Below are 15,965 nucleotides of genomic sequence, written 5' to 3'. Positions count from 1 at the left end.
GTCTCATGGGGTTGTTATGAGTCAAAATCCACTCGACGGCACCTTACAACAACAGCCCCTCACTCTTGGGCCCTCCTTCTTGACCCCATTCAGTTTTTTCAGGATTTTGGCCAGATTCCAACCAAGGCTGTTTGGAGAAACCCGAGAGCCAATCCAGAGGCCCCTCCAGTTCCTGAGTCCTGACGTTGGCCGGCCCCCTGCCCCGTCTGCCTCTAGGTGTTGGGCAGTTCCTGGGGGACAAGCCAGCGCTCTGGCTGTCCCTCCGTCTAGATCCGGCACCTGCTGGATGCAGGGGCCCGCCTCCCTCATTGTCCTGCTAACCACTGTGTAAAAGTTCCGAGCTTCCTTTGACCTTTCCGTTTGGCCTGGTTATGCTACGGGTGCTCCACATGGATGTCCCCTGGCGTTATTGCCTGGGTAACTGCTCTGCCGCCCTGGCCTTTCTCCCCCAGCCTTCCTCCCCTGCCGCACTTTCTATTTCACTCCTTCTCTTTTCCCCTCTACTTCTCCCTCCCTCTCTCTCACTGTTTTTTTTTTTTTTTTTTTCCTTCACTCTTTTAACGTGGTTTTCCTAAAAGTTTTTTAATCAATCAAATTTGAGGCAGAAAATAGGTTTTGTCACGCCTGGTCCCGGGGTAGTGTGACTCTTACTCAGGCTCCTGACAGCTCCTGAATGCACGAAGGAGGCCAAACAGAATATTTCTCCAGGAAAGTGCCCGTTTCCATGACGCTGCCCCTTGTTGTCTGCCCTGCCCCCCTCCTGGAGCTGCCGGCTGACAAGGCCCCAGCCCTGTGAAAGGGCCCGAGCCCAGGAGAGGGTGTGCTAGAGGATGCGGGGTGGTGGGCTGGGGGAGGGGATGGAGACACCATTGCGGGGTAGGGGGTGGCTGACAGCTGCCCCCAGCCTCCTCCATGGTCTGGGAGGGCTGGGAACCAGGTAGGAACGGCTGGGACCCGGAGTCTGGCTTGGGCTGCATAATCAGCCAAGCCTCATAAGTATGTAGCTGGGGGGCCGTGGGTGAGACGCTCCGAGGCCCTGTCCTGGATAGTTGGTGGCTCCAACCAAAGGGGACTGTGGATGAATGTGGCCCTGGTCTGGTACGATGCTGGTCCTGGCTTTTCACCCTTCTTCTCCCCTGGCCCCCTCTCCTGGACTTACCCTCCACTCTCTGCCCCGGGGGCCCCCTTTCCACCTCCTGGTCTTCCTTCCTGCCCTCCCTCTAGTCTGGAGGAGCCTCTGGTCCCTCCTGCTCTCAGCCCACAGTCCCCCACCTAGAGCCCCTACAGGCCTCTGGGTCTTCCCTCTCTGTCCTGCCAGCACTCTTCCCCCTTCCCATCTCTGCCATTCACCCTCTCCTCTCTCGTCTCACTCTTTTATAATTAATGATTAGTTTTAATTGGTTTGCTTAGGCAGCCTGACAGCAAATTAACAGAAGCCAATCCAGGGCTGCGAGGCTTGGGTGGGGACCACCGTGCTTCTGCGCTGGCCAGGGCAAGGGACAGGCAAGGCTGTCCCCGAAGTCAGTGGGCTGGCAGGACAGGCTCTCAGAGGGAGGGCCAGGCCACACCTGGGTGGCACAGTGGCCAATGGGGAGAAGGCAACAGGATTCCCATGTGCACACACAACCACAGCATCAAGGTCACATGTGTCAGCTTGGCTTCTCTGGGTACTTTTGTTTTTGTTCTCCTCACATCCCTTCATGCAGAAGGCATTGCCCAGGTTTGCAGAGATGAGGGTTCGGTGAAGGTGGGCTGGTGCTCTGCCTGTAGTCAGGGGCAGGGTTTGATTTTGATACCACCCCATTCTCATTTGTGCCACAGGCCAATGGGGCTAGTAGCTCAATGCCTGTGGGCACACTGTCCTGCTTTTTCACATGGACAGGACGGAGGAGGTCCCAGGCTGTTGTCATGGTTAACTCAGCTGCCCAATTAGTCTCCACGGCATGTTAGCTCAAAGACCCAGTTCTGTTTCTGATTTGCAATGTATTGCTGCATGGAGCCTGAACCTTTTGGATCCTCAGTATTCTGATCAGTGTATGTGGGATTAAGAACATTGGATGGGTAGACAGGTGAATGGATGGATGGATGGATGGATGGATGGGTGGTGGGTGGGTGCACTGATGATAGCAGGCAAAGAGGGGGCATGTTGGCATTTCTTATGCACTCTCTGCTATGATCAGCCCAGAGCCCCTAGAAATGGGAAAAAAGGGTATTACTTTTCTTTCTGAGCTAGGAGGGATTTCACTTCACTTCAGCCTTCCTGAGTGTAGGGCCCTGCTCCCCTCTGGGTCTTCCTGGCTCTGATACCTCACCCCTGGCCTTGCAGAGTCCTTCCTAAACTGCACCAGCATTCTGGTTCTCTGGGGCCTGGGTCCACCCCGTCATTCACTCTCACTGTTCGGAACCAGACAGAAGGGACAGTGAGAGGCAGAAACAGGAGCAGATGCCTGGACAAGAGGATAGACACAAAGTTGAACTCCTGGGTACTTCCCAGGCCCCTGCTAGGGTTCTGGAATCCATCAGTGTCCCAAGTCCCATCCAGAAACCACCTCCCTGCTCTTGTCAGCCAGGCCACCTGTCCCTGGGCACTCAGGACAGAACCCTAGTGCGAGTCCTGGTCCCCGTGCAGGAAGCATCTGCCCCTCCCACCGCCTCTCCACCCCCAGCCAACTCCTGGAAAGTTTCCTCCCCAATTGTTCTTGTGTGATCAGATCTGCAAATTGCTCTCTAAGCTTCTTGTCACATTTTGACTTAATGAAGTGCAACTGCTGAGGGATTTGGGTTCAGAGCTCCGGTCTCCCATGCTCCCTTGTTGTCAGAAAACAGGGGTGGTTGGGGACGGCAACACCACGCTGCAAGTCGTTATCATTCCGGTCAGTCTGTTTAACACAAAATTAAACAAAGAACTAATTAGTGCCTCATGAATTAATAAATGCACAGTTGCTGGGGAGGATGGGAGGGGAGAAAAAGGTGGTAGAAGGGAGATACTGGAGTTGTGGAGTTGGGGGGCTTTGGGGGGTTTAGGGGAGGCTGGCCAGGGTACCTGGAGAGATCCCAGGCTGGTGAGAGTGGGATGGACAGCGTGGTGAGGACGGCCCTGCCCGGGCCCTGGGCTGGTGGGACGTGAGCTCTGACACCACACCCACCTGCCTGCCCGCTCAGCACCTCCCAGTGGAGGCAGGTGACACCCCCTCCCTTGTCCCTGTGCCCCTGCCCTGCCTGCCCCTCCATTTCATCCAATTCTTCCTCTCCAACTTCTTCCCTTCTCCACTCTTGACCTCTCTTGCCCACTTCTCTCTGCTGCCCCCATCTCAATGGTCCTCCCAGCTCTCTGCTGCCTCCATCCTCTCACTACCTGGATCAGCTGGGCAGTCAGGGGCCCAAAGGGAAATCCTCCCCAACCTCCCGATCCCACTGGGCCCTAAGCCACTCACAGCCCTGAGTCTAGCAGGGCAGACTCCACCCTGGTGGACACCCTCCGCCCAGCAGCCCAGCAAAGACAGCGAGAGCTAGCAGAGGGCCGAGCCCCTCCTCAGGAGGACATGTCAAGAACAATTAGCGTTATCTGTCTAAATATGTCCTGGGAACTGAGAGAGCGGGCGGTGGGACTGGGTGGCATTCCGGAAGCACAGTCCAAGGTCACCTCACCTCCCACAATCGCCCCAATCTGATTTGGGGATTACACAGCCTAAGGAAATTGGTGTTATTCCTCTTGCATCATTGATAAGCCACAAAGGAGGGAGTGGGGAGAAAAAACATAATAAACAGAAAACCCTCCCTGAGTGGGGGTGAGTTCTGAGGTCCAGGGGGCAAGGCACGGCTCAGGCCTGGGCAGGTGGGCCCAGGTCAGCAAGCCGAGAGTGCTTTCTATCAACATAAGGAAGTCTGTCACCCTTGAGCCTGGCTCCCCACACACACTCTTTGGTCTGGAGGGCCTGGAACTGGCAGGCTGGACTGAATTGTGTTCGTTAAAGACCTTCCATAGTGTGATATCCTTTTCCCTCTTCCTACCTGGACCCCCAGCGTGGGTTGTTGTCACTCATCAGTAGCACCCCAGGTGGACGATGCTGTTGGGCAGCCTGTCCCTGTGGGGTTGGGGCTTCTTGGTGCTTTGCCTTTGCCCCTCTGCCACCCACCTGTGAGAGCTAACAGCTCTGGGTTTTGGGTTTATCATTTTTACTTGCAGGGGCCGGGAGAGAAGAGTAAAGGAGTGGGGGGCTGCTGTATTTTGCCATCGTCCACAAGGACCCCTGCTCAGCCACGGCAGCTATACAAAGGCTCTGTGGGAGCATGTAGGCCCCATAACCAGCACCCTCCACCCCCCAGAACTCCCACCTCTGCCTCCAAAGTGGTGTGTGCTCAGCATGGCCCACCTTTCTCTGTTCAGTTGGGAGTGTCCTGAAGACCTCATTTCCACTGTGATCTGCCCCTACCAGTTTTAAAGTCTTTTCAGACTTTGGCGTATACTTAAATGGGCCCAAATCGGTGCCAACTCAGCATGTCTGGATTCTTTGGCCTCCTTGGCCCTCCTGGGGCACCAGCCTCTCGACCTATAGGGTGACAGGGCCACACAGCAGGCACAGCAGGTGTGCAGTGGGGTCAGGGGCTTCCTTTCTTGAAGACCTGCATGCTAATGGTGTTCCTCTCTACCTCCCCAGGATGAAGTGACTCCCCGAGCTGTATGCGTTGAGCCTCTAGGACCCAGTACAAGGTAAGGCCCGAGGCTCCTTCATGATCCTTTCATCCTGCCCCTGCTGATGAGCACCAACAGGGCCAGTGTCACCTAGGCTGGGCCCGGGCATGCCTGGTACCCAGGGAGGGAAAGGAAGATGGGGACAGGGCACAATTGGAGCCATGCTGCCTGTCCAAGACTGGCAGAGAAGATGGGCCACATCAGGAGTTTCTCTTTTTGGATACCAGGCTGGGAGCGGGCTGGTGACACGCGAATGGCGGGCCTTTGGTCAGGGAATGTATCAAGAAAATGTGGAGCAAAGGGGCATCTGCGGTGCCAGGGCTTGGGCAGACCAGTGGACACCACACCCGGCTCCCAGCAGCATCTCTGCAGTGCTATCTGCCCTCCCCGGAAGCTCTGCTTATAGCTTGTGCTCAGAGAACCACGTGGACGTGAAAACCTTAGACTCTATCCTGGCCTCTCTCACTGGCCCCACTGGCCTCCTCCTTCCTCCTTGAGATGCTGGCAAGGGAGGGGGCCGTGGACCTGAGGTTGAGAGCAGGCAGCTGGGTCCTGCCTGTGCCCAGGTCCAGGGCTCCCCCAAGCTGGGCATACCGGGCTGCTGCCAGGCCTGCACAGGCAGCCTGGGTTTCCCCGGTGGTGCAGGAGCCATGGGGCCACTGGGCCTCAGGCCCCAGGCAGCGGCCGTGTCAGAGGTGACCGGTGGAACGCCAGTGTTATGTAAATAGCGGGGCCTACCCGGCAGGCGAGCTGGCTGGCTGCAGCCATCCATCATCCAGCACGGCGGGGCGGGGGACAGACGCGGCACCGTGCGCCTGGCTCCAAACCTGTTTGTTTTCCCTTTGTCTCGCACATTTCAGGGGGCCGCTGCGACCGGCTTCGGGTTTTGTCCTGAAGGCCCCCTCCCCACAGGAAGACGGGGGAAGGAAGGCGGTTTGCCTAGCTCCCACCGCGGCATCTCTTTGGGACTTCAAAGGCTCCCCCCAGCATTGTCTGTGCTGGCGGGCAGTGGCCCTGAAAACATGATCAGAGGCGGCCCGGTGTAGGGCAGGCCCGGCCAGCACCCTGCGCTCTCGCTGGGGCCCGTGGATTCCTCCCTTTGCCGCCAGCACCGCCCTGGTTACAGCGCTGCTCCTGGCCTCTCCCCACGCCTCTTGCTCCCTCTGGCCAGCCCGGCCCCAGGCCCCCCATCCTGTCCTCCTCCTAGCCGCAGCCTCGCTCCTCTCTCAGGGAATAAAAGATCATAGAATTTTGAGTGCTGGACATCTCCACCCCTTCCTGTCCTCCACAAGAAACTGAAGCTCGATGGAGGGCTTCTGGGTGCTAGAACTGGGACCTGGACATCTGTTTCGCCTGCTAATGCTTGTTCTCTTTCCTTCTTCTCCACCCTCTGCTGGTCATGAGTTCTTGCTTTCCCTGAGGCCTCTGACCCTGAATTCTGCCCAGCCCTACCCTCTCCTCCATGCCATCTCTGGCAGGCTCCGGCTTGGATGACATCCTCTGGCAGTGGGATGGAGCCAGGCATCCCAGGGCCTCAAAGGTGTGTCCATTCTCTGGGGCAGGGGGTGGCAAACTGCAGCCTGAGGGTCAAATTTGGCCCACTGCCTATTTTTGTAAATAAAGTTTTGTTGGAACACAGCCACATTCATTGGGTTATGTATTGTCTGAGGCTGCTTTTGCTCTACAGTGGCAGAGTTAAGGGGCTGAAACAAGGACTTTTTGGCCTGCAAAGCCTAAAATATCTGGCCCTTTACAGAAAAAGTTTGCTGGCCCCTGATCTAGAGGTTCAGGCTCTTGCGTTGTACTCTGATCTTCCATGGGATTGCTCTGAGAGGCCCAGGCATTTGTCTGGAGGCTGCAGACCTCTTGCAGTAGTCCTGGTCTGTTCTGGGGACCACTTCTCCCTACTTTCCTAAGGCCTCATCCTCTGCTCAGTCCCACCTGCCTAGAAGTCCCTGCTGTTTTTCTGCTCCACAGCCACCTTTTCTTCAGAGCGCTTACTGCTAGTGTACCAAGAGCCCCACATGTCTATTCTGTAGCCTTTACTGAGCCCTTTAACCTCAGATCCACAGTCTCCTCTTTGTAAGGTGAGAAGAAGAATATCAACTTTGCAGGGTTTTTGGGACAAGTAAGTGAGCTAATTGTGGCTGAGAATGAGCAGCCCAGGATCCAACAGATAGTGAGTGCTCATGTTCCCTCCTTCCCTCCTCCTCTGCTCCCTCCCAGAGCCTGGGTCTCTAAAGTGCAGGAGGCTGCAGGTTCCATGAAGTTCCCCATCCTCTGTGTGCAGGGGCTCTGAGTCTGACTTCTTGGGGAAAGCGAGGCTCCTAATTCCAGGGAGCGCTGTGGAAGGAGTGTGCCCGTGGGTGGTGGCCTGGGAGCTGTCAACGTTCACTGTTCAGTCCTGGGCCGACCACTTCCATTGCAGGGCCCGGAAGTTACACAATCTCTCTGAGTGCCAGTTTCTCAGTCTGTAAAATGGGGGGCCTGACCACCATGCTGTCTGCTCTGCAGGCTGGTTGCAAGTAGATAGGGGATGCCTTGGGGAAGGCTGTGATGGTGGAGTCCGCGGGGGCTGCTGAGAGTGAAGCAGGCTGAAGCATGAATCCGGGTCCGAGTTGGGCCTGTTCTGGGGGAGGTGGAAGCAGGCTGTAGCTCTGGCTGAGCAGCCTCTGGGGGTCACTCTGGCTGCTGGCCATGCAGCAAATCAGGGACAACAGCCACTCTGCCACCTTACTCCTGCTGCGAGCTCATCTGGGCGCCAGGCTGCAAGTCTGGAGGAAAGGCTGGCAGGGCGGGAGGGCGAGGAAGAGAGGGAAGCTGTCAGAGGTCTGAGATGGAAGTGGCCCGTCAGCCCTGGCCCACGCACTGGCTGCCCGCTCCCGCTGGGCCTCTCTTCCTGTCCTCTTGCCGTGGCCTCCTCACCTTTGTGACTCTCTTTTCTCCTCCAAGCCTGCTCTCTGCATCCCACTAGTTTCTTTCCCTCCTCGCCTTCCCACCACCCATACCGCCCCCTCCAACTCCATGGCACACTCTTTCTGTCTCTCTCTGTCTCCTTTTCATCTACTCAGAAGGCTTTACTTTACTTCCTTGTCACCCTAATTGATTGCATTAACCTTTCAGCGTATTGGATTTCCCCGGCATCGTGCAGAGAGCCCTGCGCAATATGCTTATAATCTGAGCCATAATGGACAGTTTGCAGTCAACAAGCCCCTTCTCCCATCGGTCCCGTTGACATCTCTCTTGCCCCAGGCCACCAGGGCCCCTTCCCCCTCTGGCAGGGGTGGGCAATAGAATGGGGCCAGGAGGAAGTGGATACACTCTCGGAACCCTCCGATGGATTCCCTGCATCTCCTTTCCCTGGCCAGGCCTCTGGTCTCTATGCCTCCTTTCCGCTTTGCTTTCTTCTCCTGGGACCCTATCTGTCTAGTGAGCAGCTGTCGGGACCAGCTTGGATTTTATGAATAAGGATCCCTTGATTCCACCCAGATTGTTCTCAGAGCAAACCAAACCATTCCTCCCTCGCTTGCCCAGGAGGCTTTGGGGAAAATGATGGTGACCAGGAGATGGAGGGTGGTTATGAGGAGGAGTCTGAGACCTCTGGCCTTGATGGGCCCCTGAGTCAGGAGGAGGCCTCTGTGGACCTTCTGAAAGCCGGGCCCACTCCTAGAAAGGGTGTAGGAGCACAGGGTAGACAGAAAGAGGAGGTCTTCCAGAGCCAGGGGAAAAGAAGGACAAAGACTTGCAGGCTGGCCATGGGGGAGAGGCGGCAGCAGCTTCTCCAAGGGGCCAGGAAGCAGGCACTCAGATAGTGGATTCAGCCCTGGTGTCCATACCATGCCTGGGGTCATGTGACTTGGGTGTGTCCCATTTCCCATCAGACATTTGGCACTAGCTGTGAACAGACCTACCTACCCACCTTTGTCAAAGGAAGAGGGATATGATATGGTTGGCAGTTTTCAGTAGGGGCCCAGCGCCAACAGGGCAATAAGCCGGAGAGAAGTCTCTGTGGGGCAGGGTGGGCTGGCTTGAAGGGCAGACAGGAGAGAATGAGAACCAGCTTCTCAGGCTTGGGGGATTTGGCTCCCTTGGGCTGGTTGCCAGCTAGGCATCTGCTTGTCCAGCGGTAGGGCAGAGGTGCCAGTCCCATGTGAGCCGTAGTCCTGGGAGCTCAGAGAGGCCTGGCCCCCATCTGTCCTGACCAGGACTGCCATCCCTCAAACCCGCAGCCAGTCAGCAAGTCTTCATTCAAGACAGGGCGGGTGTCAGGTTGAATGCATTAGTGTCAGGCCCCAAGAGCAGGACGGAAGCTCCCATTGGCCCTAATGCTACATCCTCCCTCCTTCCTGGTCCCTCCCCCACCCTCTGCCCATCAAACTCTCCTTCTGACCACCCACCCCACGCCTCCCATCACTCCATCACTCTGCAGGGCAAGCTTGGGCAAGAGGGGGCCAGGCCTTGGCCCTTCCCATCCTCTCGCAGGGATTTTGGGGGTGGGCAGAGGGCATAGCAGGGAGAAGCCAAGCGGCGAATTAAAGTTTGGTGATTGTCAGTGTCAGGAGAAGCTAAATAACCCTGTAACTAGTATGAAGGTGAATTCACGGTCTGCTGCACATGGAAAATATGAGCGCTCTGTGAGACGAGGAGTGTGTGTGGCCAAGGCGGCCACCTGCCACGGTGGGTAGCCTCCTCTCCAGGGACCCCTGCAGGGCAGCAGGAGGAGGCCATGGACTCTCCCATCCCTGCCAGTGGGCAGCCGCCCAGGAGCCGAGACCAAGTGTCGTGGGGCAGCTCAGCTGCTTAACACTGGCCTGGGCGCCAGGGAACCAAGGAGACATTTGTAAGCATGAAGCAGTACACAGTCATGGACGCCAGGCCCTGGGATGCCCGCCCTTCCATCCCGACCCATATTAGCCACTAATCTTTATCGAGCACTTACTGTGTGCCAGGCTGTGTGCTATGGGCTATGCAGAAGTTCTATTTTTCTTCCCTCTTTTTTATAACTGCTTTCTTGAGATGTAATTCACATGCCATAAAGTCCACCCTTTTCAAGTGTACAATTCAGTGGTTTTTAGTATAGTCACAGAGTTGTACAGCCATCACTATTATCTAATTTTAGAACATCTTTCTCAACTGCAAAAGAGACTGCCCATTAGCAGTCCCTCAGCCCCAGGCAACGCACTAATTTTGATTCCCTTTTGATACTGAGAAAAGAGAAGTTCGGAGAGGGTCAGTGACTTGGTCAAAGTTGCACAGCCAGAGAGTGGTGGAGCTGGGGTTTGGGCCCAGCAGTCGGACTCTAGAGCTCTGTGTGGGACCACACAGATGTCCTGGCTGGCCCCCATGCACATACGTGCTCTCCCACATGTTTCTAACAGTATGGGCTCAGGCGTGTACATGCACCATCCCAACATGTAGGCCCAGGTGGCAACATGTATTTCTCCTCCTCTCTCCAGGTATGCTTGCCATTCGGTACAGAAAAGTCTCACACACACACCCCCAGAACAGCCAACTTCCCGTCTTTTGGAACTCTCCCTCTGCTGCTAGAGGGGATGGTTGGCACGGGAGCAGGCAGCTGAACAGGGGAGCTGAAGTAGACACTGAGATCTAGAGGGTTTCAGAGTTTTAAAAGGAGAAATCCCTATATCTCCTGTGGCTAATAATTGTCACTGGAATCAGGTGCCAACAGCACATTCCAGAATAGGTCCCTGCCTGGGTCGGGGCCGCAGGCTGGGCGTGCCCACAGGGGCAGTGTGACTCAGTCAGTTCCCCTGCATCTGTCCTTCTTTCTGTCTGTCCTTCTGTCTTTCTCTCACTCTCCCCTCTGCTTCTGTGCTGTTTCTTCCCACTCCTTTTCTTTCCACACCTCCCTCCCTCTCCCTTCACACCCCAAAACTTAAAAATAAACAGATGCTTCTATGGCCCTGCTCTTGCACTTGCAAAATTTGGGAAGTGAAGTGGCACTGCCACCGACTCTGATAAGAGAGATAAGTACGTGGAGGAGAGACAAAGAGAAAGGTAGACATGAGAGAGAACGAGGCTGGTGGATTTGGTTTGGGGTTTTTTTCCTCCTTCTTCTCTCTCCCTCCAAAGCGGAGGATCCGGCTGGGCCAGTTTGGATATTTATTAAGAAAAAGCCAAAGATAATTAACTTTTTTGTTTTTGTTTTGTTTGCGGGTGCCTCCCCTGCTGGCACTCCTGACTGCCTGGCAAATTAAACCTGCTCCTCTCCCTGGGTGCTGGGCCTCCAGCTCCTCTGCCGGCCGCCCTGAGACTGCCAGGCCATCCGCTGCCCACCCAGACACCTCCTTGGGTTTCAGACCTTGGGTCAATTTATGCCACCTCTGATGCCACCTCCCCAGGCTCTCCTGACTCTCAGAACACCCTTTAGAGCAGGGTAAGTGGCCTGTGGGGGATGGGGAGGGAGGGAGAGGAGAGGCTACCATTTGGAGTTGTGGCCAGCACTTCCCTAAGAGGAGGTGGAAGTGAAAGAGTGAGCCTCTCTCCTGGGACAAGGGTATTCCATTCCAGCCAGCCCAGGGCTGTTGGCTTCCGAGGAGAGGGTAAGAAGGACAAAGACTAAGCCAGGGGTGCAAGGAGAGACTAAATTTGGGCCATGTCAACAACCAGCTCTCTGGTACACCACCAGAATCCATGCCCCTAGGAACACTCTGGAGAAGATTCTGGGCCATGGAACCATCCCATGATAGTTCTCCACTCTACACCAGCTCCGTCTCCTCCTGCCTCTGACCCAGCCCCACATCATCCGGGGCTGGCAGAGTGGTTAGAGAGTGGGTGCTTGGGTAAGAAGCTGGCTGCCTCTGCTCTGCAGCCCCAGAAACACTCGGAGCCCCGAGGCCAGGCTATGCCCTGGGCCTGTGCCCTGTCCAGTGTGCCAAGAAGGTGGCAGTTATAGAAGGTTTGGTGGGGAACAGGGTTGAAGGCATCCCAGCAGCCAGGACAGCCAAAGTGAGGAAGGCGGGTCTTCCACGGGGGCCAACACAGCCCTGAGCTGGTTGGGACTAGGAGTGTGGTTTGCCCCTAGGTTTAATTAATATGTCTCAGCCCCTCCCCTGCCTGGGCCTTCTCCTCCCTCTGCCCCCCTGGCTTCCTTCCCACCCGGGAAGTAGGCAGCCATGGAGGTTGCTCCAGGTGGGGAACCTGCTTTGGAGCTGGGCACAGAGAGGAGGGCATTTTTCAAGGATCTCGCTGGCCTTTTTTTTTTTTCTCTGAAATATAAGGATGTGCAATTTTTTTGGTTTCAATTTAGCATTGGAGAATTTTATAATTTAGTAATTAAAATCTCTGATAGGCTTTAGAAATTGCGGCTAATTGAATTTAATGGGAAGATGATTTTCAATTTTATTTGATTACCGGGACCCCTGGCATCGGTATTTATGGGAAAAAAATGGGAAATGTGCTGTGTGGGCTAAGATGGCATAATTGAATTAGGGATAATCGGATTTCTCCGTCATGAATTTCACTATAATTTTCCTATAATTTTCCATTAGATATCTAGTTTACAAATATTCACAAAGAAATGAAGCTCTTTCGGAATGGAGATTGCTGGCTAACAGGATTAGAGGGCCGAGCGTGCGGCTGTGCCAGCCCTATACGGCCATAATGCAATCCCCGCGTCTGCCTTACACTTAGCGTGGCCTCAGCTCTTCGTTTTGCCACCCACTTTGCTGCTCTTCTCTCCCCTTTGTTTCTTCCTCATCCCTGTTTGTCCCTTGGCCCGACACCCACCCGTGCTGTGACCCATGCCCTCTTGTGCCCTGCAGACAGATTTTCCCATCCCCCTGCCCACGCCATGGTGTCTCCCAACTCTGCCTCCACCTCTCCACCAGTGGCTCCTGTCCACAGTCTTCCCTTGCTCCTGCTCCCCCTGACACCTTCCCTCCATCACATGCAAACACACAGCCTCCCTCACAGGTGCGAACACGCTTGTTCACATGCACACATGGTCCTTTGGCCAAGGCTTCTGTGCCCTGGCCCAGTCGCCTCAGAGGGAACCAGTTTATTAGGATCCTGGGGTGGGGTGCAGGAACAAAAGGAGCTTTGTTCCAGTTTATGTGAAAGTTACAAATTCAAAACGAGAGCAGATAAAGCCTGGGATACCTGGTGTATAAACAGGCTGGTGAGTGAGAAGGCCCCAGGCTCAGGAGGGAGAAAGAATGAGTGGGCAAACGGGGGGTGCAAGGGGAACGGCAGCCAGTGATGGAAGCTGGTCGGGGTGAGCTGAGTTGTCCCTGGTACTGATGTGGGGTGCTGGTGGGTGGGATTGCTTTGTAGGTTTCCAGTCTTCTTTTTCTCTTGGGTGGGTGGTGTCTAAGAGGAGCTGGTGGCTCTGTGCCTAGGGCCTGGAGACCAGTAGGAATTGTGGCGTTGGGCTTTCCATTCCCAAAGTCTCAGGCATAAATATCCTCACTGTGGCCTGGGCCTCAGGGTTGAAGAGGTGTCACTGGGGTAGTGAGAGAAGTACTTGACCTGAAGTAACTTGCTGTCACCGCGTCAGGGTGGTCAAGGCAAAAATGGGCCATGGCTTTAAAAGGTGTCCAGGCCTCTCGCCTTTGTACAAGCACATGCACCCAGAGAGACGAAGAGGTGAATCTGGGGACCCCTATATTATGTGACCTCTGACTCACAACCCGATGACCTTGTTGCCTCAGCCTCCTTCTTAGATCATAACCCACAAAGTTGGCCCCCTTTTCCGTCTTCTCTGACCTACGCTCCTCCACAAGAGGCCCCTTGCTTTTGGGCCAGGCCTATTAAACCTCCTGAGGTTGACTTTGGCCAGTCTCTTGGCAGAGCGGAGGCTTTCTAGGCAGCCCCTCACCTTCCTCCACCACTGGCCAAGCCTGGTGGGTCCCTCCAGCTGGCCCTGCCTGCTCTGCCTTCCTTCCAGCCAGTGCTTTCCAGCCTTTGTCTGCCAGGGCCCCAAAGTTATGGGGAGACTAATCTAGTTGGCTCTGCCTAGGTAATTGGAAGAGAAAACTCTCTTCCTTTCACCTCCCATGCTCTCGTCAGGGGTAAGGCCCTGTAGCCTTACTACCATCAGCAGTAGCCCAGAAGGGTATTCAGAGCCAACCAGCAGGTCGTGCAGGTCACGTATGCAGGGAGCACCCCATACACACAGACTTCTTCGAACGCACCCAGAAATCAGCCCTTCTTCCCTGGCCTCTTCAGGCTTCCGTGTACACCCCAGATAGGGAAGCAGAAGCTTGGGATTGGGAGCTGGATGTGGGATCACCTGTAGTTACCGACATACAGCCTCAAGGGAATACAGTCCTTGCTTTGGGGAGTCACAGGTGGAAGCGCCCAAAGGCGCGTGTGTAGCCCAGAGCAGCCATGGTCACAGACAAGCCTGAGATCCCATCTGGGGAGCAGATTCCTCTCTGCTTAGTTGCCCTGTGCCAGCAGTTGAGCTTCCAGGCTCAGCCTTTGGGGAGCATGTGGCTTGATTTGTCTAAGGGGCTCTCTGCCCTTATTCCAGCTTTTAGGGCCAGGGGAGGCTCAGCAAAGCTTCTCAGCCTCTCTGGCTGCTGTTCCTACATAGGGGTAGGGCAGACCTGAGGGTGGACAGCTGTATGGCAACCAGGAATAGGCAGTCAAATAGGGGAGGATGTTAAACTCCCTATAAGGCCATTTGGAACTAAAGATCAGTCAGAAAAAGGACGAAGAAAAATAAGGGGAAAGTAGGAGAAAGAATAGATTGTTAACTCCCTGAGTCTTTGCCCGAAGGCCACCCTGGGTCCCTCCCTTTGCAAAATAGAAATATTGCAAAACTAGGCCATCGCCATTCTGCTGAATGTTGCCCAAAGACCAGAGAGCACCTGGGCCCCTCTCCTCATCTGAAGGCAGTGTGGCCGCTCCTGAAATAAGGGAAAAGAGGAAGGAAGAGGAGCTATAAGGGACAGAAAAATGGGGGGAGGCACTGAGGAGTGTGTGTGTGTCTTCCATTAACAAAATTGCCCAACTCGCTTGCTCACCTGGCTACCTCTTTCCTTGAGCCCCTCCAGACCCCAGGGTAAATTGGGTCACTAGAACTTAAGGCTTCTCAGCATATATGGCTAGAGCAGGGACTTCTGGGACTGTGTAGGGACCATGGCAGCGAGACCCACCAAACTGCTTTCTCTGGGGAAGAGGAGCAAGGAGAGGACAAAGCACCTGGTCCAGTAATGAGCTGGGAGAGATGGGAAATGAGGTCCGATGTCCAATGGGGTACAGGGCCTGACCCCCGGGCCAGGGGGACAGGTGGCAGGACGCTGGCACGTTTGGTTGAAGGGTGCCCGTGCTCTGTCTGCCGAGGCCCTTCGTGGTACCCGGACAAAGGTAGAGGCGAGAAGGAAGAGGGCAGGAAGGAGGCCCAGGTGATGCCGCGGTTCTGGGATGGGGATGCTCCCAGGTAAGGCTGCTCGGCGGGGTGAGGGCAGCAGAAAGAGGTGTTTCCATCCTCGCCTCAGCGCCCGGCTGGTGGCTGAACCGCGAGGCAGGAGGAGGAGGGGAAAGGCCCAGAGATTATGCCTGTGCGGGGGGCGGGGGGGGACGCACCCCCTTCGTGGGGTCCTGGGGGGCACCGGCCCCAGTCCCGCCGGTGGAGAGGGCGCCCGGGCGAGCGAGCCCACAGGGTGCCGGGGTCCATTTAAGGCAAAACCCATCCAAGGCGGCCGCCGCGTCCGCGCCCCCTCGGGCCGGAGTGCGGGGGAGCGAGCTGACTTGCGTGTGTACCGACACACCCAGCCGCGCCGCCTTGGAGGCTTTTCTTCTTCGAACTAAAACAGAACAAAAAAAAAACAACGAGGAAACTCAGGGCATGGGGGAAACAAAACCCCTTTGAAGCCCCAGTAGCCGCTAGTCCCGGGTAAGCGAACCGGGTCCGGCAGTGCACTGGCTGCACGCTGGAGGTGGGCGCGACCGCGGCGGCCCGGAGCGCCCGCGCGGGAAAGTTTGCGCGGCCAGGGGAGGGGGCGCGCCGCGGGGGTCCTGAGCGGCAGAGGCGAGCGTGCGAGCGCGCGCCCGGCGTCTTGAGAGTTGGCGTGGGTGCGCGCGCCCCGGCCCCGGGACCCCTGCTCAGGCAGGCTTTCTTGACACCCCTTCCTCACACCGGCTCAGCGCGCGGAGGCCCGCCCCCTCCTCCCGGAGTCAGAGTTCTGGGAAAGCACTGGGCCAGTAAGGCCAGCGCGCGGCCCTGATAGGGCGGCCGCAGGAGCCGGTGCGATGAGGGCGCGCGCGCGCGAGGGAAGGAGGGCATGTGAGGCGGGTGCGCGCG

General features: G+C 56.2%; 1 protein-coding gene across 1 annotated transcript in view; it reads left to right on the top strand.

Moving 5' to 3' along the window:
* Nucleotides 1-15,965, top strand: part of CASZ1 (castor zinc finger 1) — a 154,536-nt gene that overhangs the window by 89,756 nt on the left and 48,815 nt on the right. Inside the window, exon 3 of the mRNA XM_004385159.1 lies at nt 4,659-4,711. The gene's annotated coding sequence lies outside the window, so the exon portion shown is untranslated. The remainder of the gene's footprint in view (nt 1-4,658; nt 4,712-15,965) is intronic.

Source organism: Trichechus manatus, unplaced genomic scaffold, assembly GCF_000243295.1.
Source record: "Trichechus manatus latirostris isolate Lorelei unplaced genomic scaffold, TriManLat1.0 scaffold00133, whole genome shotgun sequence".
Taxonomy (NCBI): Eukaryota; Metazoa; Chordata; class Mammalia; order Sirenia; family Trichechidae; genus Trichechus; species Trichechus manatus.
The sequence above is the reverse complement of the archived record's forward strand: the minus strand, read 5'-3'. Positions and strand labels throughout refer to the sequence as shown.